Below are 7,627 nucleotides of genomic sequence, written 5' to 3' on the forward strand. Positions count from 1 at the left end.
AGGGGGTACATATCCCAAAGTGCAAACCCAATGTGTTATTGTCCTGCCCCACGCCCTACTTAGTACATTAACCCTCACATGGCAGGGTGACAGGGGACACTCTCGCTGCTCAGGAACTTCACCTGCACAGAGGTTGGGGCTGGGGGTGGGTTTCCTGAAACTTCTCTTCCCCACCTGTTTGGGTGTGGATGATGTGGATGAAAACTCCTGCTCCTTTAAGAAGTTTGGAGGGTCACCTCTGAGACTCCTCCCACTGATCTTGTGGAGCCCCACAGTGTGCACTGTTCCAGATGTTACATTATAATGGCCTCATTAGGAAGCCTGCCTCTGGTATTAGGCTGTGAGCTCTCTGCTCTGGGGCGCCAGATAAGTCCAGTTCACCACTGAAATCCCAGCACCCAGCATGGGGTCTGGACAGGAATCCGTAATGGGCATTCAATAGTTACCTGTTGAAAGAATGGGGCCAGTTTCCAACCCTCCACACCATTGTGGCACCACCCACCAGCCTGGGTTATAGCCAAATGGGTGAAGTGCATTTAGAGCTCTGGGCACCTTGTTATCAATTAGTGAGAGCCTGGTGCTGTGCATTTGACCCCTGACACCGTAAGCAGCCTACCTGGGCCACGACCAGATGCCACTGTCCCTCCACAAAGCCAGGAGCAACCACTGGCATCAGCAAGGATCATGCTCCAGAGTGAGAGGATGGACAGCTGTGTGGTGGAAGGCAGATAGGAGCCTACCAACCCGGGTCCTACTCCTGGCAGATCAACTCCAGAAAGAGGGCAACTTTTGCCCTACAGATAGGGGGAGAGGGGACTGAAACAAGTATTTTAAAATATGAAATGCTCTGTGATTGCTATGTGTGGGTTAGGTGAACATTATTCCCCTTCTGCGTGTAAATGTTTTGGGCTTTTTTGGTGAGCTAAATTCACATAGCATAAAATTAATCATTTTAAAGTGAACAATTCCACATTTAAATAAAACCATGACATTCAGTGAATTCACAATGCTGTCCACCCACTATCTACTTTCCAAAACACTCTTATCATCCCAAAAGGAAACTCATACCCATTAGCGATCACCCCCAGCCTTCCTCTCCCCCCAGTCTCTGGCAATCACCAATCTTGTCTCTGTCTCTAAGGACTGACCTGACCTATTCTGGATGTGTTGTATACACACATGGCCCTTTGTGACCAGCTGCTTTCATTTAGCATAATGTTTTCAGGCTTGTCACATTGTAGTGTATGTCAGTGTTGAATTTCTTTTATGACTGAGCAATATTCTACGGTACGGACACCCATGTTTCAACCTGTTGGTCCACTTGCCCATCAATGGGGTTTGGGTTCTTCCCACCTGTGGCTATTGTGCAGAGTGCTACAGGTGTTAATTTTATGTTTGCATAAATATGAAGACAAAGTTGCAGCTGGGTCCCACAGAGACACTACTGTCTCTGGGCACACATAAGGAGGAGGAGCAGGGATGTCCTGGATCCCCTTACTCCCTTATCTTGCCAATAGCATCTTTCCTCATTTATTTGACACAATGGCCTGCTGCACTGTATGACATTTCAACAAAGGGGTACCCTCCCTTAAAAGGATGCCTGAAACCCCTACTTCTCTCCATCTCTCTTTGTCAGTCAAGGAATCTGAAACTTTAAGAACAGTGATGTGCCCAAGGTCAACTGATTCTTTAGTGGCAGAGGTGAGACTGATTTTCTGAGTATTTCTTGATCTCTGACTTGATATCAGAGATGTCTCCATAAGTTATACCATTTGCACCCTGCTTTAGTGGCTCTGTTCAGCTCCCTTTCCCTAACCAAGACTACTGGGCTAGTCTACAGATGGTCCCAAGACAATTCACATGGATTTTCTGGGAATCCAGATAAGAAACCTAAGCCTCACAACAACTGCATGTATGCATCAAATGCCCACTGCCCTTTTATTAGTCATAACAATGAAAACACAAGTCCCAGCCTGGACAATGTAAGTTTCGAGGTGGGTTCCATCCATTCAGTGAGTAGTTTGTGGTTAGAGTTCTTCCACTTATGGCCAGTATGGGAGGTGTTGAGGGACCCATTCATCAGAGGTATCCAAATAGAGATTGAAGAACCATCTGCCAGGTATGCTGTGTTGAAGGAAGGGGAGGGGATTTTGCCTGGGCCCCCTCTAAGGAGAGTATTATTATAATTCATGTTTTGCAAAAGAGGGAAGTGAGGCACAAAAGTTAAGTGTCTTGCCCAAGGAACATGGAAGAACCAGGATTCAAATCTTTCCACTTCCACAGTCTGCATTCTTCCCTGATAGTTGCTTTTCCTCCACAAACCAAGATTATAATTTTTCCCACACTGTTTACAAATTTGCTTTTTTATTTAACAAATATGTATCATGAACATTTTTCCATATATTTGAATATTCTTCAACAGTATAATTTTTAAAGCTGCATAGCATTTTATTATATAGATATAGTATAATTTATTTTACCAAGCCTCTATTCTTCAACATTCAGGTTGTTTCCAATTTTTCAACTGTTATAAATATTGCTGCGAGAAACATCCCAGTAGATAAATCTTTTTGCTTCTCTGCGGTTATTTCCTTCATGTAAAATCTCAAAAGCAAAGTTGCTGGGTCAGAGACATACCATTTTAAAGCTGTGCACATATTTACAAGGCTTACTGTGAATTCTTGTGATCAAAACCATTTGTAAAACCTGTGTGAATTACTGTATCAAACTAGCATTTACTGAACCTGATGTAGTGATAAATTAGGCTTCTGTTTGCATTTGAATTCTGGAAGTGAATGGAGGCAGAAATGATTAGAAAAATATACCTGTGACCAGAAAACAAGAATGTTAATATAAGCCCAATTATTCTTCTTGCTGGCTTGAGCTGATGAATAAGATAATGATGATGGCAATGACGATGATGGTGATGATGGTGATGGTGATGATGATGGTGGTCAGGGTGATAATGGTGATGATGGTGATGATGGTGGTGATGATGATGGTGGTGAGGGTGATGATGGTGGTGATAATGATGATGATGGTGACAATAGTGGTGATATTAATAAAACCATTTCAGGAGGTTTTAGCAAATGCCACCTATTTATACTCAAAGCTTTATATATGTGTGTCTCATTTAATCCTCTCAGAAAACCTATGGGGTCCAGGACCATCACCTTTGGCAGATTGCTAATTATATCCTAGCATCTATTTCCTCCTTTTTCTTTTAGCAGTAGAACTCTACTGTGGTATTGTGATTTATAATAAGAAACATATACTTGGTCTTCATCCCAGTTCCTGGCACAGAGCTCTTAAAACCCCAGGAATTTCCTAAGTGATGAATGATCAAGGTGTCTTTTGTTATGTTAATGAGGTGGCTTTTGGAAAAGTTCCTAGGTTACCAAAAGATGCTAAGGGAACCAACCATGAGTGGGAAGTTGAAACTTTCCTTCCTACCCCTGCCCTCCTGGGAGGGGAGAGGGGCTACAGGTTGAACTGAACATCAGTGGCCAACAATTGAATCAATCATGCCTATGTCATGAGGCCTCCATAAAAAACCCAAAGTGTTGAGGTTTGGAGAGCTTCCAGGCTGATAAACACATCTGGGTGCCGGGAGGGTGGCACATCTTAGTTCCCCGAGGACAGAAGCTCCTGCTTTGGGGACCCTTTTGGACCTCTGCCCCAAATAGTTTGCCATTTGGCTGTTCATCTGTATCCTTTATAATATTCTCTGTAATAAACTAATAAATGTAAGTAAATGTTTCTCTGAGTTATTTGAGGCACTGTAGAACATTAACCCTTGAGGAAGGGGTCATGGGACCTCTGATTTATAGCCAGTGGGTCAGAGGCACAGGTGACACTCTGGACATGCAATTGGCATGTGAAGTGGGGGACAGTCTCGTGGGACTGAGGCCGTCACCCATGGGGTCTGGTGCTATCTCCAGGGAGTGCAGAACAGAACCAAACCGTAGGACATTCAGCGTGTGTGGCATCACCTGTGCTTCTGACTGACTGGGGATTATTGAGAAGTGTGAAGAAGAACCCCGGTCTCCAAATGAGCCCTTAGAACAGAGCTACCTACCTGAGAACGGTTGTATGAGAGAAAAGGGAACATTTGTCTTGTTGAAATCATTGCGGGTTTGGATCTTCTTGTTAGAGCAGCTGACCTTATTTTATATTTTTAAATTTTTTTTAAATGTTATTTATTTTGGGAGAGAGCGCCAGACAGAGAGGCAGAGAGAATCCCAAGCAGGCTCTGTGCTGTCGGTGCAGAGCCTGATGCAGGGCTCAATCTCACGAACCATGAGATCATGACTTGAGCAGAAATCAAGAGTCGGACACTTAACCGACTGAGCTGTTGAGGCGCCCCTAACTGAACCTATCTTAAAGATGAAATAACCAGGACTTGGCAAAGAACCCATAGCTAATAAGATGCGGGACAGGGATTAAATCCAAATAGCCAGACTCCAGAATTTGCCCTCTCAGGATTTCCTCAAACTAGTGCCCTAAACCTACTGATGACAATGAGTCACCCCTGAGAGACAAATCCATAAGAGGGCTGGCCAAACTGTAATGCTTCTGGAACAGTTACCCTGGAAATATCAATGAGGCCTCCTTGGAGAAGAAAACCAGGGACAGATGGTTTGACAGAAAAAGAAAAAAAAAAAAAAGGATAAGACTTCAAGTTCTGGTGCCACAACCTCCTGGGGACATTAGCGGGCTCCTCAGAACATCATCAGTTTTCTCTTCTTTAAACAGGTGACAGGAATGCCTACGTTTCAAAACTCGGAGAAGATTAAGACATGATAGGTAAGGATTTAAAGCAAAACCTGACCTGGAGAAATCCGTCTTAAATGACATCTTCTTTTCATGAGTGTTACTTTTCCATCAAACCACGGGGCTCCCCCTGAAAACTCCCCCTAAGACAAGCACAGCCCCTGGCACCTGCCGAGGGCGGGTCTCCGAGGCTGGGGCCTGGGGGTCACCCCAGCTTGCACAGGCGGGGAGCCTCATGTCTGGGCCCCGCCGCACTCACCAAGTGCGGGGTCTGAGCTGGCCTGAAAAGACCGCGGGCTCCCAGCAGCTGGGGTCCCAGAGCTGCCGCCTCATGACCATCCTCTGGCCGCTGACAGCCGGAGACGGGCAGATCTCAGGAGCCAGAGATGTGGGAGTCTGCCTGCAGCTTTCACTCTCCAAGACAAGCTCGGCTGCCTTTGAGATCCCACCTCCTTCTGCCAGCCCAGGACCGAGCCCGGGAATAATGCAGGTGCACAGTCAAGGCCCTGCCGGCCTCATCAAGGGGTCCGAGGCCCTCAAGACACTCAGACGCACTCAGGGAATGAGATGTAGAGAAACGAGAGGTGAGGGGGAGGAGAGAAGGCCAAGGGAAGAGGCCATCCTGTTCCCCGATCACTATTTATTATCCGGTGTGAAACAGGAAAATTAAAATGTGCGGCCGCTAGCAGCTTAATTTAATTGAACGCCGAGGAAAAATGACACTCGGGACAGGGACAGTTAAGGAACAATTTTAAAGATGACTGAGCGGCAGGAGTTATCTTGAACTCCCATGGGAAGGAGCTGTTCATCTGTGTGAAATCGATGCTCGCGGGCGACCTGGGTGCAGGGAAGGCGCTGAGGCCCGGGGAGTGAGGGGGCAGGTGAAGCTGGTCCATCGTCTCTTGCAAGCAGCTCTCAGGATGCGTAGGAGGGAAACCAGACTTCGGCAAGCTCAAAGGCATGTTCCCAGGAAGGGCAGAATGTTCCCGAGGGCAGGGACAGACGCCAGGAAGTTCTGCTGTGCAGAGCCAACCCGGAGTCAGCTGGCCTGCAGGAGCGACGACAAGGCTGTGGGCGCGGGGGGCAGCGGGTGTGGGTGCGGCCGGGCCAGCCGGCTCATCACAGGTCTGCAGAATTGTTTGAGACCCGGAAAAGAAAAAGCAAATGGCTCCAAATGGACAAAGAAAAGTGTAAAGTCGGTATTAATAGTACTTCCAAAGCCAAATTAGGATTCTTCCCCCAGGAAATGTGCAAAGCGAAATGTGGTACTGATGGACGGGAGCTGGGGCGGGGGCAGCGTGGGCCCCGGGGGGGAGAGACGCAGCTCCTGGACGTGGTGGCCGTAAGCGCACACGTGGTGAATCACGTCAGCCTCTCTGGTGCCCCGCTGTCCTCACCTGCAGGATGGGAATGACGAAAACCGCAGGCTATGCTGGGGCTGAGCTGGCCGAGGTTCCGCTTCCGCGTGCGTGCACGGCGCGGTTGTTGTCAGATGCAAGCCCTGGTTTTGGCCCCGGGGATTCCAGAGCCCTTCAGAACTGGCCCCCCTGCACAACCCCCCCCCCCCCCCCCAGAGGACCGCCCGGCTCCCCTCTGATCTCCTCTGAGGAGTCTCCTGGAAATGATGGCCTTCGATGGTTGGGGCACCACATCCCGGAAAACCTACTTGCAGAACAGATGACGAGCCAGCGTGAGGCTTAGCGAGACTCTCCTGTCCTTCGGCGGCCAGGGCATAAGAGGGGCCGCGCTCCCGACACGGGCTGCTTCAGGCGTTACTTTGTTCCACGAGGAGACAGAGCCCGGGAAACAGCTACAAAAGGGCCACCAGAAGGCAGAAAAGGCAGTCTCCCCACCCCCGGCAAAGCGTGCAGGGCTAGCTGGTCAGGGTGGAGCTGGGGTTGCAGGGCCCGGACCCAGGGCAGCTCCTGACGGACGGCACACTTCCGCCCGGGACATCGGCAGCAGGCGGGACGTTCAGAAGTTTGAATCTGCTCCTGTGTTTCCTCCATTGGCCCCTTGGGGGGTTTCCATTTCACCTGGAATGAAAACCAAAGGCTTCTGATGCTGCCCTGCTGTGGGAAGGTGGCCTTGTCCCCACCCTCTGTCCTCTGCTCACCAAGAAGGCTTCCCTGCTGGCCCTTTGGCCCTGCCTCAGGACCTTTGCACATACACTCCCTTCCACTTGGAACTGTCTTCCCACAGGACTGTCCCCTTACCCTCTTCAGGTTTTGCTCAGAAGCCCCCTTTACTGGGAAGCCTTCCCTGATAGACACATTTTGAATCTCAACTTCCCCGACCTCAGCTCCTCACCCCTGATTTTTACTTTCCTTTATAGAAGCACTTTTAAAACAGATGGTATATTTTAGTTATTCTATTATTGTCTGCCTCCCTGACAGAATGTAAGCTCCGTGAGGGCAAAGGTTTTTCTCTTTCTCTCTCTTTTTATTTATTTGTTTGTTTGTTTATTTATTTATTGTTTATTCATTTTTGAGAGACAGAGAGAGACAGAGCACGAGTTGGGGAGGGGCAGAGAGAGCAGGGGACACAGAATCCGAAGCAGGCTCCAGGCTCTCAGCTGTCAGCGCAGAGCCCGATGCGGGGCTCGAACCCATGAACTGTGAGATCATGGCCTGAGCTGAAGTCGGATGCTTAACCGACTGAGCCTCCCAGGCGCCCCTCTCTCTCTCTCTCTCTCTTTCTCTCTTTTTAAACTTTTATTTTCCCAGAATTTAGGACAGTGCATGGCATATGGTGGTTAATACATACCAGTAGAATGAATAAACACCCTTGAACTTTTGTCCCCAAGACAAATCCTGTTCTTCTAAACACATTGGCAATGAGCATTCCCCACCTC

General features: G+C 48.4%; 1 long non-coding RNA gene across 1 annotated transcript; it reads right to left on the reverse strand.

The window, feature by feature from the left end:
* Positions 1-5,456: 5,456 nt before the first annotated feature.
* On the reverse strand, positions 5,457-7,251 carry LOC123599917. The gene is made up of 2 exons (XR_006713350.1): positions 6,440-7,251; positions 5,457-6,170 (listed from the first exon to the last, which is right to left on the reverse strand). It is a non-coding gene; the product is annotated as an uncharacterized LOC123599917 (long non-coding RNA).
* Between the last annotated feature and the right edge of the window lie 376 nt (positions 7,252-7,627).

This window comes from Leopardus geoffroyi, chromosome C1 (assembly GCF_018350155.1).
Source record: "Leopardus geoffroyi isolate Oge1 chromosome C1, O.geoffroyi_Oge1_pat1.0, whole genome shotgun sequence".
Classification (NCBI taxonomy): domain Eukaryota; kingdom Metazoa; phylum Chordata; class Mammalia; order Carnivora; family Felidae; genus Leopardus; species Leopardus geoffroyi.